This window comes from Delphinus delphis, chromosome 8 (assembly GCF_949987515.2).
Source record: "Delphinus delphis chromosome 8, mDelDel1.2, whole genome shotgun sequence".
NCBI lineage: Eukaryota > Metazoa > Chordata > Mammalia > Artiodactyla > Delphinidae > Delphinus > Delphinus delphis.
In genome coordinates, this window is record NC_082690.1 from 24,374,032 (window position 1) to 24,383,807 (window position 9,776).

The 9,776-nt window shown below is 40.6% G+C and overlaps 1 long non-coding RNA gene across 2 annotated transcripts in view; it reads right to left on the reverse strand.

The window, feature by feature from the left end:
- The window catches only part of LOC138414134 (uncharacterized), a 28,835-nt gene extending 19,336 nt beyond the window's left edge, over positions 1-9,499 (reverse strand). The window contains exons 1-3 of one of the 2 annotated variants that reach the window (XR_011246551.1): positions 9,420-9,499; positions 5,566-5,629; positions 998-1,138 (exon numbers count right to left, since the gene is read on the reverse strand). This is a non-coding gene — a long non-coding RNA (uncharacterized lncRNA). The remainder of the gene's footprint in view (positions 1-997; positions 1,139-5,565; positions 5,630-9,419) is intronic. The other variant, XR_011246552.1, reaches the window with a different exon arrangement.
- Positions 9,500-9,776: the final 277 nt, after the last annotated feature.

Sequence of the window (9,776 nt, forward strand, 5' to 3'; positions counted from 1 at the left end):
CATGCTCTACGCCCTACATCATTCTGCTTCTGTCCACAGCTTTAGGGACCAGATTATGTACACCTGTACAAATAGAATGAGTTAGGAAATTCAGGTTATCCCTCCCCTCCCAACTCATATTTCAGAGTGTACACTGATTATCAGTTCAAGAAGAAGAAAATACATTGTCAGTGTGCATATTATCATCTTCTGTGCCTTAAATGTCTACTGGATAAAAAGTATATCTTTTTAGCTGGTTTGTCTACTTGATTTTTATGCCATTTTGAGCTTCTTAGGTGTGCAAGAGAACAGAGGCACATCTAGAATTCTGATTCCCAGTCTTTTTTACCTGCCTGATTGTGCTATTCCTTTGGGAAGAGCCAGAGGCAGAATGTGGGAGTACAGATCTGGGTGCCACTGCTCACTTGGGTTCCAGTGAGGTTGAATCTCATTGACCAGATATGACTCTGGAAACTGTGCAGTCATCGGTGAGTTCCTTCTCTCCTCGGGTATTTTAGGGATTCCTCCCAACAGAACATTCCTCTCAGCTGAACCCTGCCATCTGCTCTTGTCTGCCCTGGCACTGAAAGGGAATAGTTTTGTCTCAGGTCAGGTTCTCTAGAAACAGGCCCTGGGACAAAGTGCTCTTTGAAAACACCTAAGGAAGGGAGCAAACAGGGTCTGGAAAGGGACGGGGTGAGAGCCCAGGAAGGGTGTGGTCTCAGGCCTGATCCCTGAGGGTTCTGAGTCTAAATCACGTGCAGAGGTGCCCCACCTGGAGGCCAGCAGGCCAGGCTCTTATATTCCATATCAGTCCCCTCCCCCTGAGGAGAGATAACCTCCTGGGGGGGTCTCAAGAAGCCAAGGAGGTAGGGTGGGTACAACAGCAGCAAGATCTGAAGGGAGCCTCTGTTCCAGACTCATAGCAGGGAGCACTCCAACCACCCCTGAGTCCCAGTTCTTCAGTGGGGGTTGTGGAGGTTTATAGCACAAACACAACACAATAACATATTTTTACCTTTCTGATAACAGTCCGGCAGGTGGAGACTGGGGAGCTCAGGTACTGACATCAGAAGGCTCTCTAGATCCTGTGTTTCCTGCTTCGAAGTGAGGAGACAGTGGTCCTGCCAGTGGGAGTGCCTCCAGATGATGATCACTCCTGGAATGCAAAGTTGTTTTAAAGTATCTGCCCTTCAGGACAGACATCCTCTGATTTGGAGTCAATAAGTGACATTCTATTGCTTAGGGACAGTCTCCACATGGACCACAGAAAGAGGAACCAGTTTAACACATTTTAAACTTACTCTCCCAAGTAATAAAGATTCTTCCCACCTCTGTACATTTCAAACTGCAAATATGACAATACAGAAACTCTTATAATTCATTAACTTTTCTATATGCAAGTATTTAATTCCAGTCAATATACAATTTAAATAATTGCTTCAATAATTTGTTTATGAATATCAGTCCTCCCAGAATGGCTTCCTTAAACCAATCACCTGGTCAAATTTTGTAGTGTCTTCCCAAGAGTAAAAGATCCCTTTAAAGGAGATTTCTTTCCCAAGTCTTGAGAGGTGTGGGGGAAAAAAAAAAAAAAAGTAAGATATCTTCTTTCTAAGTCCTTGAAGCCTATTTTGTGTCTTTGCCAGAAAAAGAATGCTAAATGCTGGGTTCCCTTCTGAAGGGTCAGTGTGATTTTTTTCCCTTGGTGTGTGTATCTTCCAGAATCCTAGATTCTGCAGTTAATGTACGGAATAGCTGTTTAGAACGCCATGCTTCACTGAATAATCTCCTCTCCTCCCATTTTTCATGGAGCGATGTCCAATTAATTTCACATTGTATTTTTGATGGCTGCAACCAATTGGTTGTTTCAAGTCAGAAGTTTTTACCCAGATAGAAATAACTATGGTGAGTAAAGGAGACTATATAACCAAAACAGAGAATCCACTTAGCCTTTGTTTGCATGCTGACGCTTCTAATTTTTATATACCTGACTTCAATCAATCACAGATTCCTTTCAGAAAAGATGTGCATCCAGAGTCCCAATTTATAGATTTGCTGGTCGTTTATATGTTGGAAAACTTACCTGACGTTATGTCTTAAATTTACAATTTATACTCTGTGTCATTTGCTGCTGTTCTCCAATTGCAATGATTAACTGAATTACATGTTTTTTGAGCAGATGAAGACAATTTATGTAAGGAAGCAAATGCCTCCAAAGAAGAAGGATTTATGCATCTGTGTATGGGCCTCCGTGAGCCTTCCTATGTGCCCATGCCAGGCCAGTGTTTTCCTTCAAGGTAGGAGCCTCCACTGTAATGGAATGCATCCCCTTATAATGTCCAGGAGCTGTGGGAAGACAGATCCATAGTTCCTAATTAAAGCAGGGGTCGGTGACTGGTAAGACGACTCTCAAAATACACTGAACAAAGAAAAGAAATTAGATTCGAGGGAAGTGGAAATCAATACTGGCTCAAAGAAACTATAAATCTTGATATTCCATACAACAAGTATACATGCTTATCATTACTCATTCAAACACATGAGCCAGAATCACTTTTAATGCCTCCTGGAAAGTAGCCAGATTTCTACCTGCCTGTAGCAAACGATGATTTATGCCAGGTAAGTAGTAGAAAAGAAATGATTTAATTAATTTTGTTACCAGGGTTTCTCAACCGAGGAAGGGTAAATTGGGAAAAAGGCTAGCAGTGTATTTTCTAATATGTTTTATAAGGATAGTTTAAAATAGCCTACTGTATCTTATGTATGCTTGAGGTTAACTATCTGTCTTCAAGTTGTATAACTGCCTTGTTTACTTTGACCATCATCAAATCAGGTCAGTGAACCCACCAATTTTCTTCTCCACTTGAATAGTCATGGATCACTTCTTTATGGGCTTTAGGGTTGTTCATTAATTATTATTATTATTAGTGATTTGATGTTCATTATATGACAAGCTGTTCTAGGTGCTGGGGACATGAGGATGAGCCAAATGGACAAAGCTGCTGCTCTCACAGAACTTACTCTCTAGTCTCTATGATAAACAAGAAAGAAGGAAATGTGTATATGTCCCATGTTTCCAGCTCAGGATGAGTGCTATGAAGCAAATGAAGCAGAGTAAGGAGATAGAGTGTGAGGGAAGGGGGTGCTGTTTTTAAAAGGCTGCCAAGGAAGGCCTCTCTGAGGAGGTGCCCTTTGAGCAGAAACTTTAAATGACATAATCTATATGATTACATTAAGTATGTAAATCAAGATGAATTAGAAAAGATGTAAGCTACATGAATATTTGAGGGCATAGAGAACACAAGTGCAGAGGCTTGAAGTGGACACGTGCTTGCCTTGGGGTGCTGTGTCACTGGCATCAGCTCAGAGGAGCTGGCTAAATTATTGTCTAGGTTGAGGGTAAGGGAATAAGAGTGGGAGGTAAGGCAAGATTTTAGTGCTGAAACAAACAAGAGATTCCAGAAACATTGTCCTGATGGGGCCAAAGTCTGAGCTGTTTAGGCAGTCCTAAAGCTGGCTGTGAGATTTAACAGATCCAATTGCAAGACGAGCCAGCGTGAGCGGAAGCCCGTGAGAGGAGTGTTGATATAGACTCACAGGGCATGGAGTAAGGGGATGGTGAACTGGGGACAGTTCCTAAGCCAAAGGCTGATATCTGTGATTACTTAAGGCTTGTATGTCTGTCTCACAGGTGTGCCAGGTACACTGGAAATGTTGGATGGGTGTTCACAGAGTCAGGCAGGATGAGATAAAAGAACCAGCTGAATCCCAGAAGGATCATCTCTAGTTTGGAGCATTCTATAAAAAGCTGAGGTGTGGGAATAATGGGAGAGTATCAAAGAGGAAGTACAGTTTCTAGGCTTATCAAGGGCTTGGGATAAAGTTGGCTGCTCAGAGTGGAAATGGCCACTTTGTTACCTTTGTTACCCACATAACATGGGTTAATTGTTTGACCAATTTTACTGTAGGATGCAAACGTTTTTTAGCAAACATATTATTTGCTTGGTTTGGCCCAGAGCATAAGGATCTTTCCAGACCTTGTGCTCTGGACCTCAGAGCTGTTTTCTCATTCATTCATTCCTTCATTCATCCATTTAACAATTATTGAATAGCTATTTTGTGGCAGGTCTGAAGATACAAAAATAAATAGCAACTGGTCCCTGACTTTAAGGAACTTATGCCTTCTAATTCCAGGCTGAGCTACTTCCTTCAAACCCCTTTTAATTATTCAAGGAACAAGTTCTTTCCTGCTGGACTTCATGCCACCCCTTAGGACTCTGACAGCACACTGCTGTACTTGCAGGTCATTTGTTAGCTTTTTGGGCTCTGCCCCAGGAATGCATCATTTTCTCTTTCTCTTGTCCCAGAGCCAGGCTCCTAGACCCTATTTAAAGTCTATTCTTCCAAGATTTGCTGCTCTCTAGTCCTGTCTTTTCCTATTAAAGTTGACAATATCACACTTGCCCTGCCCATCCCCACCCAGCAACATATAGCCACTTGGAGTTTAAAGCATCCCACTCAGAGATTTTCCCAAACTCTTGGAACTTATAGCCCCTATCTCTGCTGCCTACTTAATTCTGTCTCGTTTTATCTCAGGGGCATTAGGAGGGACAAGGAGAACAAAGAGATATCCATTCACATTGTCCTTCAGGTAGTAACACCACCTTCCTCTTCTAGTAGGTTTAAAATTTAATAGAACAGTTCCTAAGAAAATAATGGTTTGGGCTATAATTAATTAATCTCATTTAGATTTTCTTATTATTTTTCTTTTTTTTGATCCACTTCTTTAAACAAGAATACGAAATAGGATAGAGATAGAAAGTTGAAACAGAAGTATAAGATTTTGAGCTCAAAGAAAATAAGGATGTTCTTTGACATCTTTCCTGTGGTACTTAGGACGGAGAAGAAAATGAAGAGAAATAACACATTAAGCTCCTCCTATGTGCCAGATGTTTCATATAAGCTCCTCATAATAATTAAAAACTAGAGAGCATGTTCAAGGTGGTCAATCAATTTATCAAATGTTATACAACTAATAAGTGGAAAGTTGGGATTTGAATTAAGCTGTTTGTGATGTTGGAACTGGTCGTTTATTCTTCACCATATTTTGACCTGGATCTGGAATTGGCTAGCTGCGTGACCCTGGCCTTACAGACCTCAGCATTGACTTTGCGGAAATGACGAGATTAGACCCAGGCTAATCTCTGTCAGATTCAGAAGGAGAAACAGGTTTAAACAGGTTTGACCATTTGAATAGCAATATAAAGTAAAATTGACAGACAATTGTGAAATGCCTCTGCTCTACTTAGTGATTTTCTAAGATGAACCAACAGATCAGCTGATCAAGGGATTAAAGAATCAATGGGAAATTAGAAGGATAATGTCTATCTCAAAAAAGATGACTTGACACAATGTTGTAATAACTTAGAGCCACCAAAGCACTTTAAAAATTAATGTGAAATTCACCATCGATCATTTTAGATTTTATACAAGGCACTGCATTTGTATAACTCGATTGCTCAATTGCAGAGAAGCATTAGGTTTCAGACCAGAGAAGAGGAATTAGATGAAATGAGCACTGACCTTTGTGACTGATGAAAATGAGAATCAGCATCTCTGGGCACTTCTTGTTTCACATTGTTCTTAACTGGACAATATTACAGAATGACAAGAAATGGAACTTGATATTGATGGAAACTGCTTTAACAGATGGGAGTATTTTGACACAGTAATTCCAAGGTTTCCTAATTTGAACGTGGCTGAACTGTATTTTTTAAAACTAAAAAGTATTTTTATAAACTAATCTCTAGAGGAGACATATGCAACGAATGTTTAAAATTGATCTATAAAATTTCACTGTCCCAGGGATCCAATTACATGAAAACTCAGGTCATCTAGCTATGTGCATGAAAGAGACAATTCGTTGGGTGTCTAACAGCTTCAGACAGAAATACCAGGCAAATCTGAGACTCGTCAGCATCATACATACAGAAGCCACAAATTGGGCTGTCAAAAGCCAGTCCCCTTTGATAATAAACCTGTATACACCAAACACACTGGGATCTACAGGGAGCAGAGAGCCCTGGAAAAAGTCCTAACAGGCTCAGGCAGGAACTCCAAGCAAGCTGCACTGGCATGAACAGAAATTGCTGAGAGATTTTAGAATTAAGGTCAAACACTGGACTGGACAACCTCACAAGAAATTGCCCATAGAACAGAATGTCTGAAGCTCTGTGACCTTCAAGGTTCTGCTAATCCCCCTCTGTGAGGCTTAAAGCTCTTGCTTTGCCCCCTAATCTGGTAGGGTGCAAATTGAGTTAATATCATAACTAAAAGTTTCCTTCATAAGAGGGAATTTTATTCTTTGTTCTACATCCATAACACCTCACCTCACACTAAGTTAATTTCTTCAGAGCTTAGCTTAAACATTACTTCTTTAGGAAAGTGCTTCTTAATCCTCAAAACAAGATAAGGTATCTATTTTATGTTTGCTTATACTACTTATTTCCATTTGTAATTATATATTTACTTATGCTTTAATGTCTGTGATTACATGATTCTTCTCTGTCTTCTCCACGTGCCTCTAAGCCCCATGAGGGGACATTGTGGTATCCTCCAATGCATGCTTGGGTACCTTGCCCAGTGCCTGACAATGAATATTGAATGAATGAATGAATTAATGAATGAACAGAGAATAACTTGGTGTCAGGCACTGTGCTATGTGCTTTTACATATATTATCATATTTAAACTTCACAACAATCTGGTGGCAGACGCTCTGTGATCCATTTACAAATGTGGAAACTAAGGAATGAATATGTAAAGAAACATTGTCAAATGAATATAAAGAGAGAGAGAGAGATCCAGGACATAAAATGAGGTCTTGCTCCAAATGCAGAGTTCCTTTTCTCATGCCACCTTCTAAGGGCCTCTTAAATGTCTATTTGTACTCTCTCCTTTCCCTACAAAATGCTTATCTTGACTCCAATTCCTACAGCATTATACTCTCTTTTACCTTTCATTAAACTGGTGGTTCATTAGGTTTAACATGTTTCAGGAATATTTTCATCCTTACCTGGAATACTTGAAACACACACCCTTCACCCCAATAAAGCAAGAAAGAACATATTTTAGAGCAATGGCCCTGGTTTGGGAATGTATGGGCAGGGTCTGTCTTGAGATTGCCTGTACTTTTCTATATTGGTCAGTGACTTTCATGTCTACTCCTAAAACCATCCATGCGTAAAAGAGAAGAGGTGAAAGAATAAGAGAGATTGGGAGAGGGGAGGAGAAAACAGAACCCATCTATGTTATCAATCTGGAATCCCTGAAGTCCTCAATCCTTCAAACCCCCTTCCCACTCACAGTGCCCCAGCCACCCAGCATTTTGGTCGTCTGCACATTGTAATGGTCTGACGACAATATCCATTAAATGGCAGAAGAATTTCAACCTAGTAAAGTGATGCTAGACAGCTCAGTGGACATTGATAATACACTTGGTATGTACTGCTCAGAACTGTAACAATGTTTAGATTAAATGCCCAGGCTCAAAAGAGGCTACAGAAAAGGAAGAATTCCAAAGATTTTTGGATATGCTGTAAAGGCTTATGGCAGTGCTACTCAAAGAAACAAACCTCCACATTCTCTGTTACACATGTGTGACAAGATGAGGAGCTTTCACCAGAGAGTAGACTGATGAACTGCTTCTCTCACTGAGGCAGTCTTGCTATACAAAGCAAATGGCAGCTGAACCAAAGTGTGTAATGACATAGTTGATGCTGGCATAAAATTCTTGTCTCAAATGGCTAACAAGTTCACTGTCTAGCACTAGTCTCTAACTGCCCTTTGAGCAGTCAAGGCCTTGAAAAGTGGTGTGCAATGCTGGCCATATATTAGAAGCACCTGGGAGGCTTTACAATATATTTACCAATGCATAAGGAACTTATCCAGAGATTCTGTTTTAGTGAGTTCGGGGTGGTATCCAGTATGCTTTAGCATTACCCCTGGTGATTCTAGTGTGCAGTCAGGATCAAGAACTACTAGCCTCAGTTGTAGCAGGACTGGAAGATGTGAATTATTAATGCTGACCTTTGGCAAAGTATTGAGAGATAAGTATAGCTGACATAAGTGGAGGAGCTTGTCTTTGGAAAAACTTCTTGCTTCTTGGATCTTTTATTAGCCATTCAGGGAAAGGAAATAGAACTGAACAGACTTACTAAGAGATAGGTGATGTGTCGGGGGAAGGAACACCTACAGGCTCTTTGGAACCTGAGGCTTTAAGAAATCTGAATTTAACAAGTGAATTGGTAGATGGGATGTTACTCCACTGCACAGGCAGAGTGACACAGAGCAGGCAGTTGAAGGCAAAAAGAAAGTCTTAATATTCTCATTATTCCCCCTCCTCCTCCACGGTAGTTTTCTGGGGATAATGGAGTTATCATTGATATCAGAAGGAAAAGTGAGGATTTGGGAGACGAGGGCTATAAATATGGCAGTATGTAGGACAAGGGGGATCTGCCATCTATTGAAAATACCTAAGTTCAGAGCTGAGCCTGGAAAATATGTAGTTCAGAGTTAACGAATGGATGGAGCAGACCTCCAGTTGTTCAGGCCATCCATCCCTCTAGCCATTCAAGCTCGCAAAGCACCAACCATTATTCAACTCACCCACTAAATGAGGACGGAATAGAAAGATAAACCTTATAAACACTTGTAACGCAGTTGGAGCCTCTGCTTAATACTAATAACCCCTCAGACCCTACATTCCAGAAAAATTCATTTTGGAGGCCAAACTGATCTCCTTTGCAGCACTGTGTTGCCCACAGTCACTGCCAAGTTTCCTTCCCGGCAAACAGCCCCAAAGGAGTTGTTGTAGGATTCTTGTCCCTTGCATACTCATCTACTGGCTTATTACAAGTATTTAACACACTTGAGTGTATTAATATAGGTAGCACAGCATAATGGGAAAAATATAAGCTTTAGACATTGGCCCTTTAACTTGTTAATGAGATCTTGGGTAAATTAATTTACTTTTTTGAACCTTGGTTTCTTTGTAAAAAGGTTTAATAATCTCTATCTCTTTAGGATTACTGTAAATATTAGATGTGAGCTGACCACAGCTGTTGAGCAAGCTGCATTTAGTAGGGTGCAAGTAGGAAGCAACTTTGCTTTTTGTCAACATTGCCTTTCAATCTGGTCTGCTGAGGCTCCCTTTCCCACTCCATTCTTGTCACTTCCTAGCATTAAAATATCAACTTAAGAAATCCACCCCAATCTTACATCAAGCTTTCTTTTCTCCTACAATTTGAAGCATTGTTCTCCTCTGGATCAGGCCTGACCAGTCTTTAGAAATCTGCCTGACTCCTCCTGCAAAGCTCTGGGGCTCCTGAATTCTTCAGGACGGTAATGGGAGAAGGAAAAAGGAAAAGTTTTACTTACTTATCTGGCTCTGGGCTCTCTGTGTGATAGACACTCAAGTGCTGGTGTTGTCTTTTGCGGAGAGCTTTTGCAGACTCTCCAGGGTACCAAAGAAAGCACAAGAAAACAGGAAATGATGGCTTATGTAAACCCTAAATGACTGGTGCCTGGATTTAAACAAAGCATGTGATGACAGGTTTGTGCAGACCTAGGCAGAACATTTGCCTGCTCTTTACAGAAAACATTCTTACGGACTATTTCAGAGTTATGCATGTATATTTGCTTTCTCTTTGACAGTTCCCTTCACCATAACATACACAGTAGTTTCCTTGTCTCTTTCTTTTGTGTTGTGACAAGATATACACAACATAAAATTTG